Raw genomic sequence first — 9,804 nt, 5'->3', positions numbered from 1 at the left:
GGACGCCCCCCCACCCCGCGACGCTCCCCCACCTGCGGCTCGGCCCCTGGCCCCGGGACGCTCGGAGCCGCCGGAGGGCCGGGGAAGGGCCTGCTGGCCGGGCCGGGAGCCCACATGGTGTTTTATCGTCTGTCCTCAGCCTCCAGGTGGGCCTGTGATCCCGGCTACGGGCCTGCAGCTGAGCAAACAGTGGCGGGGCCCTGGGGGCTCTGGGGCCGCAGAGCTCAGCCCACACGGACACCAAAGCCCCGCGGCACGGCCCTGTGGGGAGTCTCACGCGGCCACGGCGAGCGGTGCGGCCCTCGGGCCGGCGGGGAACAGCGGGCAAGGCCGTGAGGTCCTCCCCCGCGAGGGTCCCGGCCTCAGCCTCCTGGACCCAAGCTCCGCGGCCCCAGCTTGGCCGTCCCCGAATACCGCGTCCCCAAGACGCCATCCTGTCTCCCGCGGGCCCAGCAGACGCGTGGATCGGCGCCGCGTCCGAGGGTCGGGCTCGGGGCCACACCCTCCTCCGTGGAAGCCGAGCCCGGGCTGTGTGCGCCGTGAAGGCCGTGGGCAGAGGGACCCAGGGCTCCAGCTGCAGGAGGGGCCGGGGCGGGGGCCGCGCAGGGGGAAGGTGAGCGGGGAAGCCGGAGGCGAGGCTGTGCTGCTGGCGCGGCCACTCTGGCTCCCAAGAGCTGACGTCTCCCTGGGGCCACGCAGTCGGCGCGCTGGGACGCCCCCTGCCTCCTGTTCCTGGCGGGCGGGACCCCGTCCTGTGCAAAACCTGTCCTGGTGTTTGTGAAGCAGGAGGCCGCCTGGCAGCATCCTTTGGGGTCGGGGTGGATCACGGGCCTGACGAGCACCTGCACGGCCCTGCCCCTCCGGGCACACAGCTCCTGCTCACTTGGCGCGGGGCAGGGGGGTGGGCTGCCGTGATTCTTTATGGGGCACCCGTAAAGCAGGTGGCTGGGGGCACGGCCAGCTCCTGGAACACAGCAGCCCTCCCCCCTGACGGCTCTGCTCCGGGGCCCTCTGGGGGTCCCCACCCCTGTCCGTCCCCGTGCCCTATGAGGGTCTGCAGGAGGGAGCAGGACCCAGGCCCCTGGGGGTCCCCACCTCCGAGCCCGTGCCGACGAGGGTCTGCAGGAGGGCCTGGATCTCAGGCCCAGGCCTGGCGGGGGAGGGGGTCCCACAGGCCGAGCCCATGCAAACCCCTGGAACAGACACGGCTCCATGGGAAAGAGGGAACGTGAGTGTGAAGACCTGAGCGCACGGGAGTCCCTCACCCGACGACAATCTCATCCGGTGGCCATGAGCCGCCCCGCGTGGGGGTGCCCGGTCCCGCCCCACCGCCGCAGACACTGGCTCCAGCTCCCCAGCTCCGCTTCAACACAGCGGGGATCAGGGGCGCAGGTGCAGAGGCTCAGGCCCCAAAGTCCCAACTGGGCCTCACGACCCGGCTGCGAGGGCCCCGGGGGCTGCTGGCTGCATCCGCTGGGGCAGGGGAGCTCACGGCAGGGGTTCGCGTGCCACCACGTGGGCTTGTCCGCCTGTGAGCGTGTGCGGGTGTGAGCGTGCACAGGAGTGTGTTTATGGTGAGCTGTTTGCTGGTCAGCCTTGCCCTTGGGGTCCAGGACTTGAGCGCAGGAACGTTGGGACCCGCCCAGATGGAACCTTCTGGAGCCCGGGCACCCAGGGCCGCCATGCAAAGTTGCCGCCCCTCCCGCAAGAGTCGGGTCTTTCCTGGACATCACGGGAGCCGTCGGGCGTGGGCAGAGGGCAGGTGGGGCGAGCGCACATGTGCCGGGCACCCGACCCCGTGGAGGGCGAGGCTGGTCCAGGCCAGCAGCCCCGGGCCCCCCACACCCAGGATGAGCTGCAGTCTCTGGGGGGACCCGCGGGGCTTCTGAGGGACCCGCCCTGCGCCCCGGGCAGCCTGCCCCTGCCGGCCACGCCGCTGCGCCACTGGAGCTCTTCTGTGGGCGTCGGGCGATGCCACCTCTAGGGACCGGAAGCCCCTCCTGCGGCAGCTGCTGACCTGCCTGCTGGCCCCCTCCCCGCTTCCCTTCCCTCCCCCTCCCCCCCACCTGTGCACCCGTGTTCCCAAGCTGTTAACCCCTCGAGGCCGCCGGGGACTGGCCTGAGCAGCCCGGCTGGGGACCCGCCTGGGGAGGGACGGTGCGGGGGGGGCAGCTCTGCTGGGGGCACCCGCACTCGGTGGGGGGAGGACCGCTGCGTGCTGAGCACCTGCCCTGCCGCCTCTCAGGGTGTCAGCCGCGCTCTCCTGATGTGAAGCATCCCGCCCCACAAACAGGTGAGTGCGGTGGGCACCCTCTGTCCCGGCCCCACTCTGCCCGCAGATTCCGGGGCGGGAAGCGTTTGCAGCGTCGGTGACACCCGCGGACCGAGGAGCAGGATGACGCCCCTGAGCCCACCGAGCCCTGGCGTCCCGGGGGCCTGAGGTCCTCTCGGCTCCAGACCTCCAGACGGTCCTGTGGGGTGAGGCCCAGGGTCCTGCCTTCCCAGCACAGGGCAGGGTGGGGGGGCAAGGTCGCGACCTTGGCGCTCAGCTCGTCACACACAGCCCCACGGAGACCAGAGTCCCCAGTGCGGGGCGGGGCCCGGCCACCACCTCCGACCCAGCAGGCCCGCAGCAGGCCCACCCCGGCCCCCCGATGTCCGCCCCGGACGCTGGCACGTGAGCAGCTTCCCGAGGAGCAGCCACTTCTCGCCCCTGTTGGGACGACTTCCTGCCAGGGGTTGAAGGGCTGGGGGAGCCCCGGGAAGATCCACAGCTCACGGGACCCCCTGGTTTGGCCCTAAACCCTCAGGCGCGTTGGAGGGACAGGGCGGCAGGCTGGTCCACGGCCAGGGCGCAAGCCGCCTCCTCATGGGGGCCTCGGGAGCTGCCCAGGGGAGGGCGGCGCGGGGTCAGGCCAGGACCGGGACCCACGGGGCGAGGGGCGGCCCCGGGCCCTCGCAGGGCACCTTCATCCAAAAATCTTTCGGATTTGACTCACCTCGATTCTTACCTTCGGGGTGTCTTTGTTCCGTCCACGGCAGGTCCAACTTTCTCTTCTCCGAGCCCACAGGCTGGCGCGAACCTCACACTAGTCCCCCCTTCGTGGCATCTCCGTTCATAGGACACATCGCGAGCCTGAGACGCGCCCCCGAGGCTGCTCCGTCCCCACAAACACGGGACCCACCGTCACACGTGGGGGCGCCCGCGGCGGGTCCTGGCCTCACCGGGCGGCCACGCTCAGGGCCCCAGCTGGCTCCCGTCCTCGGGGACGCCCTGCCCCGTCCCACAGCGGCCGAGCCCCGCACCCTGGCCCCGGGGTGAGGCGCCCAGCGGCTGGGAGGACCCCGCGGCCCGAGGGCCGCTCCTAACATGCTTTTCATTTGGTTTCAAGAGGCCTGTCGGGAACATTGTTCGCCAGAGACCCACCGGTGATCGAAAACACATTTACCGGACTGGCTCTGTGCAACCAGAGAAATGTCTTGTGCTGAGAAAAACCTCAAGAAATGTGTTTCTTATAATCAATTAGTATTAACTGAGCGGAATAATGACGACGGTACTAGGTCAAGATGCAACACATGCGGCGGGATCTTGCGCGTCTCCGGAGCGACGGTGGGAACCAGCAAGTCACCGCCCAGGGCTGGCGGGCTCTGTGCGGGGGAGGGAGGGCGGGGGGGCCCGGGGGGGCTCCGCGGAGGACGCGCCAAGGGGCAGCCCCGAGCCGGGGAGGACGCCCTGCCACGCCCCTGCCACCCCTCCGTCCCACGTGCTGGCCCCGCACAGGCACCCGCGAGGACGAGGACGAGGCCGCGGACGTGCAAGGGGCTGCGTGTCTCCTGCCACACGCCCGTCGGGGCAGGTGCTGGGTGTGCATCGGGGTCGGTAACCGGGTCAGGCTGCGCGACCCGCTGAGAGGAACGGGCCCTCCCGCCTGCGGGACCGGGCGTGTCCTGTGTCCCCGAGGCCAGCAAGCGGGCGCCACGGCACTCCGAGGACGCGGCCTGAACTACACACGTGCCTTGGGCTAAACACGTGTCCTCCAGGGACCGAGAGCCGCCCCGCCGCGTGACAGTGACACACCCCACGGATGCCGCAGCGTCCCTCCCCCGCGTGACCGGGGGCCAGCCGGTCACCTCCCCTCCGCCCCACACCGTCCCTCCCGCCCTCCTGCAGCAGGACCCCGGGCCTCAGCCTGGACTGGAACCTGAGCACCAGCCCCCCGGGGCCTCGCCGGCCCCCCAGGCCCCCAACCCCGCGCTGAGCGGCTGGGCGCTGCCCCCAAAGCGGGCGGCACATGCCCCATCAGTCTCATGAGGAGAATGGGACCCCGCAAAGTCATGCTGCAGCCCGTTACGTTTGACACAAGGACCTGGTCTTGTTGCACATGGTGTGCAGCATGTGCCAACGCAGCCGCCCTGGACCCCAGATGGAGGGCGGTCCCCACCAGCTCAGCTCACAGAGGGTGACGGGTGACCCAGAAGGGCTCCCTGTGCGCGCGATGCCCTCCACGCCTGAGACCAATGATGAGCTGGGGGCGTCGGGGCCATGTCAGGGCCACGGTCTGCAGGCGGCGTCACCATCCACCTGCCCGGGGACACGTGGCTGCCCTGTCTGCACACACAGGTGTCCTGTCTCCACACGCAACTCCCCTGCCTGCACACGTGGCTGCCCTGTCTGCACACGCGGGTGTCCTGTCTGCACATATGACTCCCCTGCCTGCACACGCGGGGACCATGCTTGCACACAGCTGCCCTGTCTGCACACGCATCTGGGTGAGTCCACAGGCTGTGCTCAGGCACAAAGCCAGGGAGACAAGTGGGTGTGGGGGAGATCCCCACGGGGCCCCTCGGCACCACGGGAGTGAAGTCTCCATGGCCTGATTCTCCCTAAGTCTCCCCTCATTCCCCAGGAACAGGACCAAGGTGGGTGGGGGTGCTGAGGGCGGGGTCCCGGGGGAAGGCGTCGTGTGGCTGCAGATAAGGCGTCGGGCTTTGCAGACCTGCCTGGAGCCCACCCGGGCTCACCTGCCCAGTGTTCCAGGCGGCACCCGGGGCCCATGGGCCTCATCTGACCCGGTCACCTCCCCCGGGACCTCACCTCCAAACAGCGGCACATGGACCCTGCAGGACACAGTCAGGCTGCAGCCGTGGGGACAGAGGGGGCGGGGCGGGGCCCACGGGTGCCCCACGCGGGTGGGCGTCCGAGGTCCGGGCCTGGGCAGGCGGCTGGGGTCAGCACCAGGAGGTCCCGGGACAGGCCACTCGCTGACCCCTGAGGACGGGGCCTCCCACCTCCAGGGCGGGGGCAGGGAGGCCGGGGGGACGCGCGTGCTGGGCGGTGGCCGTGGGACCCCCCACTGTGTTCCTGGTCCCGGGCGGCTTTCGGGGCCAGCTGTCTGACGCCCCGGCCCCTGGGACGGCCTCCCGGCTGTGTCTGTTCCTGCGGCGGCAGACGCGGGGGGCTCGGAGCGGGGGGCGGCCCGGGACAGGCGGGGGGGCGAGGGGCAGTCCCGACGCCGCGCCCAGGTCGCCCTGCGGTTTAGACGCTGCCACGCTAGGAAGCCCGGCAGACAAGCTTCTCAAAAGAAAAAGACAAGATGTTCCTCCGACCTCAGAAGTGGTTTTTGGTTGTTTAATTTTTCCTGGCCAGGGTTCAGGGGTGAAAGGTCGGGGTCTCCTCCTCCACTTCAATCCGCCGGTCTTGGTTCTCATGACGCCGTTGAGAAAACGCTTTGGGACGATTTTAGAACTTGATGAAGCCTCCTGGGTTTTGAATTCTGGACTCATCAGGACTATTTTGGAGTTTGATTTGGTTTATTCTCAAGAGAAAACAAAGCCCAGTTTCCTGTTTTGAAATAAATTCTTTCATAAACTTTGCGGAGACAGCTCACGCTCTCCCGGCGCGGCAGGGAGGGGCCCGAGGAAGCCCGGGGCGTCTGCAGACCACGCCCGTGACGCCCCGTCCCCACGCTTGCGCCAGAGCAGATGGGCAGGGGCAGTGGGGGTGCCAGGGGAGCCGCGCTCCCACAGCCCCCGGGCCCCCCGCGGCTCAGCGCCTCGGTCTCTGGCTGCTGTGGGGCCCCGCGCTCAGGCGTCCGGCAGCCTGCAAGGTCTGGGCCATGCCCATTTTAGAGACGAGGAGATCGAGTCCCAGGGGCTCTCTGAGGGCGGCTCCTTGTGAAACAGGTGTAGTGGCTGCTTCTGCACACCTTCCACGAATATCAGTGGACAAGAGGCTGACGTGTGCAGTGTCCCCCCTGGGGTCGCCGGAAGGGGAGAGCAAGCCGCAGGCTGTGGGGGCCGAGTCAGGGCTGGGGCCTGCGACCCGACGCCGGCAGGCAACGCCAGGGGCGCCCCGTGTGTCCACAGAAGGCCGCCCCCCCACCTCCCTCCGCCTCCCCTCATCCGTGGCCGGGCCCAGCAGCACACGGGTCGGCCTCACGTCCCGGAAGGAGCGTCCAGGACACCGTGGCCGCCGCTTCTGCTGCCTCCTCCGGTGTTGCCCGGCCGGCGCGCAGCCCGTCCCATGGGGGAAGGTCAACCTGCCGAGGCCCGAGCCCCAGAAGTAGCCTTGTGCAGCCGGCGCAGGAGCGAGGGGGCAGTGCTGCAGCGTCTCAGGCCCAGGCTGCCTCCATGCCCCGCGGGGATGTGCCAGGAGACACACCCGGCATCTGGGGGAGGGGGGGACGGGGGGAGGGGAGGGAGGGCCACTCAGAGGACAAATTCCATCAACCTCATGGGAGCCCGCCCTGCCGTGTGGACGCACCCTCGGAGCAAACAAGGGTCCTGTTGTGAGCGCGCCGACCCAGCGCCCTGCAGCCTGAGCCCGGCGGCGGCCTCGGGCAGAGGACACGCACAGCACGGCCTGGTCCTTAGAAGTCCGAGGCGGGCCTGCTGGCCACGGGCAGCGCCACCTCAAGTCGAGGCTTTCATGAAGTCGCCTGTGAGGGAGAGGTGGGGCGGCCTCGCTGCACAGATGGCTCTTTGTCCCTGCTGACACCTGCCATCTGCTTGTTTGTCTAAATGATGCTGGAGGGGCAGGGGGCTCCCAATCTGCTGCTGGGCCCCTCCCGCCTGCAGCGACCTCCTGACCCCTGGGCCGGGCAGGTCCACAGAGTTTGTTCTTCCTGCACAACGGCCGCTCCCTTCCCCAAGCCCTGCACTCCTCAGCACTAGAGCTCAGTGCCAGGGCCGCGGGGGGGAGGGAGAGGGGAAGGGGAGGAGGAAGTGAGGGAGGAGGGGGAGGGAGATGGGCAGGGGGAGGGAGGCAGGAGGGGGAGTAGGAGGGTGAGAAGAGGGGGGGAAGGAGAGGAGGAAGTGAGGGAGGGAGAGGAGGGGGGAAAAAGGAAGGGGGAGGCAGGGCCAGGAGCAGGAGAAGGAGCAGGAGGAGGAGCAGAGGCAGGAGGAGGAGGAGAAGCAGCAGCAGGAGGGGGAGGAGCAGGAGCAGCAGTAGGAGGAGGACTAGGAGCAGGAGGAGGAGCAGGAGGAGGAGGAACAGGAGAAGCAGGAGGAGCAGCAGCAGCAGGAGGAGGAGCAGCAGGAGGAGAAGAAGGAGCAGGCAGAGGAGGAGCAGCAGGAGGAGGAGCAGGAGCAGCAGGAGCAGCAGCAGGAGGAGGAGGAGCAGGAGCAGCAGGAGCAAAAGCAGGAGGAGCAGCAGTAGGAGGAGGAGCAGCAGCAGCAGGAGGAGCAGGAGGAGCAACAGCAGGAGGAGCAGCAGGAGGAGGAGGAGCAGGAGCAGCAGGAGCAAAAGCAGGAGGAGCAGCAGGAGGAGCAGCAGGAGCAGCAGCAGGAGAAGCAGCAGCAGGAGGAGCAGCAGCAGGAGCAGGAGGAGCAGGAGGAGCAGCAGCAGGAGGAGCAGCAGGAGCAGCAGGAGGAGCAGCAGCAGGAGAAGCAGCAGCAGGAGCAGGAACAGGAGCAGCAGCAGCAGCAGGAGCAGGAGCAGCAGCAGGAGCAGCAGGAGGAGCAACAGGAGCAGCACCAGCAGGAGCCGCTGCCACAGCCCCACACGGGCTCCTGCCCTGAGAACCAGGCTGGACGCCCCGTTTCCTCGGAGCAGCCCCTCCACCTGCGCGGGGCCGTGTCCCCTGACGGGGGCTGTGGGACAGACGGCAGCGCAGCGGCGGGAGCCCCTCCAGGGACGGCCATGGCTCGCCCTGCGTCTCAGGCCGGGCGAGGCGGGAAGGTGTCTTGCTGGGTGGGAAGGCGACACGCCCAGCGCCCGGGGACCCCTCTTAAGCCCGAGGCAGGGCTGCGGCCAGAAAGCCCCTGCGGGGTGTCCCAGCGGTCCCCTGAGCACTCCCGCAGGGGCAGCACCGCCACCCTGGGCCAAGGAGGAGGCCGCGGCTCGGCGGGGGGGGGGGGGGGGGGGGCATTTTCCAGACTTGCCCTCCCGTTCGTTCTGGGAGCCTGTTGCGGCCGTGGCGGGAAGCTCAGGACCGCGCTCGGCCATGGGGCCCTAAGCCGGCAGGCCGCTAACCCGTCCAGCAGCAGCGTGAGCGCCAGAAACCGGGCAGCGACTTCGCGCCCGTGGCCGCCACCCACCGCTGACAGTGGCTCCCGAGCTGGGAGCCGCGATCCTGCAGCCCTGCCCACAGGGCCCTGGTGCCACGGCTCTGGCCCAGCCCCCCAGGAAGCATGAGGCTGTCACACGCAGCTCCTCGGGTTGCGGAGGAGCAAAGGCAAGTCCCCGGAGGCCAGAGAAGGAGAGTGTCGCCTGGCCGGCCCGCCCTCGCTCCCCCGGGTCGGCACAGACACCTGCGAGCCTGCGGCTGACGGCCGCCACCTGCTCTGACGCGGCCCCGAGACGCAAGACCCCGTGGGGGGCAGTGAGCTACGGCGAGCCCAGCCCTCCCCGTAACCAGCCGTGGGGCCACGCCCGGAGGCCTCCCGGGGACGCCTGACCGGCTCGCGTCCCCGTGGAATACGCGCTCTCTTCTCCCTCATTTGTCTGATGAAGCAGCACATGGGTGCGAGACGTGCCGGGGAGGCCTGGGGCTGCCGCAGCCGGACGCGGTCCCCATGGTGCCCGGGGGAGCTGGGCCTGGTGCCCCACACACGTCCCTCGGTGTGACTTTGGGCATCTCTATCAAAACCCTCTTCTTTTGGGCCCCAGACCTCTGGGTTGCTTTACCTGTATTTCCAGGCCACCTGCCGGCTTCGCAGTGTGCCTGCCGCGGGGGGACAAAGCCCAGAACATGGACACGTCAGGCCATTCGCAGCAGGACCAGTGTCCCTGCCCAGGGAGCGGGGGAGCAGGTGCGGCCACGCCTGCAGCCTGTGTCGGGGGCACAGGGGACACCATCGGGCACCAGGACAGCGACGTGTGCAAGTGCGGGAATCTCACCTGCACAGGGCTCAGACACGTGCACCGTCGTTACACAACCGGCGGCGTGTGCTCCGTGGATTTGTTGGGAACCGTGTGGGGCCCGCAGTGTCACACGTTTGTTCACAGGTTTGTTCGTCCCGAGTTAGGATGTGTCCGTCCTGGTCGCTGGAGCATCACGGGGAGGCCGGCTGGGCGGCGGCCACTCGGGAAGGAGCGAGTGCTCACATGGCGCGTCCAGAGTCACCCCCAGCGTGCGTCCCGGGGGGTGAGCACGAGCCCAGAGCCTGGTCCCCGGTCATCCCCACACACGGAGACGCGGCTAACCAGGGTGTGACCTTTCCCGGACCTTCGGGGCTCCCTGGGGATTCTGAGCTCTGGCCACGGGGTCGTATCCGGAGAACATGACTTTACCCCCGAACACTTAGGTCCAGCCGCCCGCGTGCGCGCTCCCGGGAGCCCAGCCAGGCCTGGGGATGAACAGC

At 69.2% G+C, this 9,804-nt stretch overlaps 1 long non-coding RNA gene across 1 annotated transcript; it reads left to right on the top strand.

Annotated features, from left to right (window-relative positions):
- The first annotated feature begins 4,656 nt into the window (after positions 1-4,656).
- On the top strand, positions 4,657-5,872 carry LOC140636448 (uncharacterized). Its single transcript, XR_012033635.1, has 2 exons — positions 4,657-4,770; positions 5,648-5,872. It is a non-coding gene; the product is annotated as an uncharacterized lncRNA (long non-coding RNA).
- Positions 5,873-9,804: the final 3,932 nt, after the last annotated feature.

This window comes from Canis lupus, chromosome 7 (genome assembly GCF_048164855.1).
Source record: "Canis lupus baileyi chromosome 7, mCanLup2.hap1, whole genome shotgun sequence".
Lineage (NCBI taxonomy): Eukaryota > Metazoa > Chordata > Mammalia > Carnivora > Canidae > Canis > Canis lupus.
The sequence above is the reverse complement of the archived record's forward strand: the minus strand, read 5'-3'. Positions and strand labels throughout refer to the sequence as shown.